Below are 2,879 nucleotides of genomic sequence, written 5' to 3' on the forward strand. Positions count from 1 at the left end.
TTTGTTTTCTTTCTTTTTCATTAGCAATATTTGTACGTAAATTGTAATTATCCGAATTGCTAGTGAATTGCCCAACGAAAGTACTCAAGGAGTACGGGCCTTCGAGTAGGAGTCGTCACAGGCTCCGAACGAAGTAAAAATCAACAGTGTCACCTCTTTACTTCTTTACTTTTCCGCTGCGTTTTAACTCGAGATTTTCGAATCGATATTAACCCCCCCGTCTATCGAATCTAACGGTCTTACAATTACTAGTTATACCTTTCTTTGTAAGTAGCAACCTCTTGATCTTCTACCGTATTCCTCTTCTTATCTCGGGCGTTGTGTGGGCAACAATCTACCGAGATGAGAATCCACTAAGCCTCCTTCTTCCTTCTTCCAAGTTTCGGCCAAGCAACCTTCTCAAAGAGATAGCAAGTCTCGGCCACCCACCAAGCTCCAAGAAAAACTAGGAAACAAAGCCTTCTTTCTCTCCTTCTTCACCAAGCAAATCCGGCCACCAAAACAAGCTCCAAGAGGATGATAGGTTCAGCCACTAGAAGAAGAGAGGAAGAGATGATTAGGTTCAGCCACACCAAGGAAGAAAAGAGAGAGGAATAATAGAAGATATGTTGTGAGATGAGACACCTCTTCCCGCTCTTTTATATTCCTTGATCTTGGCATATAAGGAAATATAATTATAATTAAAATTCCCTTATTCTCCTTGCCATTGGTTAATAAGGAAAATTTAATTAAAATTTCCTTTTAACCCTTTACATGGCCGGCCACCTCATGTGCTCCAAATAAGGCAAGTTTGAAACACAAAATTAAAACTTCCTTATTTGTTTCCGGAAATTTTATAAATTAAAATCTCTCTATAAAAACATATGAATGATTTCCAAAAAGGAAAGTTTTCTTTAAAATTAAAATCTTCCTTTTAATCTACAAATAAGGAAAGATATCAAATCTTTTCTTAATCTTTTGTAGAAACAATAATAGGAAAGATTTAATTTTAAAACTCTATTTTAAATCATGAAGATGGTTACAAAAAAGAAAATTTTATCAAAAATTAAAATCTTCCTTTTAACTACAAATAAGGAAAGATATCAAACCTTTCACTTAATTTTTTGTAGAAAGCTATAAAAGGAAAGATTTAAATGTTTTACTCTCTTTTAAAACCATGGTATCCACATAAGAAAAGATTTTAAAAATAAAACCCTTTTATTTTATATATGGTCGGCCACACCAAGCTTGGGCTCCAAGCTAGGGCCGACCACCTTTACTTGGCTCAACCTTTGGCTTGGCCAGCCCAAGCTTGGACTCCAAGCTTGCTTGGCCGACCACCTAATGTTGGGTAGGAAGTTGGGTATATATGGGTATAACACTTTATAAATAAGAGGCTACGATAGGGATCGAGAGGAGGAATTAGTTTTAGTTTTCCGATGAAATTAAGCTTCCCGTGTTCGCCCCGAATACCCAACTTAATTTCATCAATAATAATTTATACCACTAAAGAATTATTATTGAACTACCGCACCAATCCCAAATTATATTTTGGACTCCTTCATATTATGAGTGTGTTAGTCTCCCTGTATTTAAGATACAGAATGTCCACTAATTAATTGAGTTACTGACAACTCACTTAATTAGTATCTAGCTCCAAGAGTAGTACCACTCAACCTTATTGTCATGTCGGACTAAGTCCACCTGCAGGGTTTACATGACAATCCTTATGAGCTCCTCATGGGGACATCATCAACCTAGATTACTAGGACATAGTTTCCTTCTATAATTAACAACACACACTATAAATAATATCATTTTTCAACTTATCGGGCCTATTCATTTATCGAACTAAATCACACCCTTTGATAAGTCAAAGAAATAAATACTAGATATATGTGCTTGTTATTATATCAGGATTAAGAGCACACACTTCCATAATAACAAAGGTCTTGTTCTTTTATTCAGTCAGTATAAAAAGAACTTACCTTACATGGTCTAGCTCAATACACTCTGAGTGTACTAGTGTAATTTTATAGTTAAGATAAACTAATACCAAATTACACTATGACTATTTCAATGGTTTGTTCTTTTCCATCTTAGTCATGAGCTACTGTTTATAATTTATAAGAAATTGATAACATGATCTTCTGTGTGTGACACCATACACCATGTTATCTACAATATAAATTAATTGAACAACTACACTTAGCATATAAATGTAGACATTTGACCAATGTGATTCTTTATTTCAAAAATAAATGTTTACAAAAAGATAGGCTTTTAGTATACTTTAACAATCTCCCACTTATACTAAAAGACTATGCTGCCATAAAAACTATCATACATCTGATTCCCATTCCTTCATCATGCCCATCAAAAGCTCTTGCCTTAAGGGCATTAGTGAAAGGATCTTCCAGTTATCATCTGATGTAATCTAGGCGACAACAACTTCTCCTCGTTATACGATGTCTCGTATTAGGTGACACTTGTGCTCTTATGTGTTTACTTGCTTTATGGGCTCGTGGTCCCTTCGAGTTTGCTACTGCACCATTTAATATTACAATACACTGTAATAATTTTGGGCAAACCAGGAATCACATCTAAGTCCATCATGAAGTTTCTGAGCCATACAGCTTTTATGACTGCCTCAGAGGCTGCCATATATTTATCTTCTATGGTGAAGTCCGAAAAAGCATCTCTGCTTAATACTCCTCCATTGTTATGGCTTTACCTTCTAAAGTAAACACAAAACCCCCGAGGTTGACTTACTATTTGTCCCTTTCTGATTGGAAGTCAAAATCCGTGTAACCCACAGGAAGCAAATCATCTGCTTTGTAAACCAGCATATAATCTCTAGCCCTTCTCAGGTACTTTAAAATATACTTTACAGCAGTCCA

This window comes from Zingiber officinale, chromosome 1B (assembly GCF_018446385.1).
Source record: "Zingiber officinale cultivar Zhangliang chromosome 1B, Zo_v1.1, whole genome shotgun sequence".
NCBI lineage: Eukaryota > Viridiplantae > Streptophyta > Magnoliopsida > Zingiberales > Zingiberaceae > Zingiber > Zingiber officinale.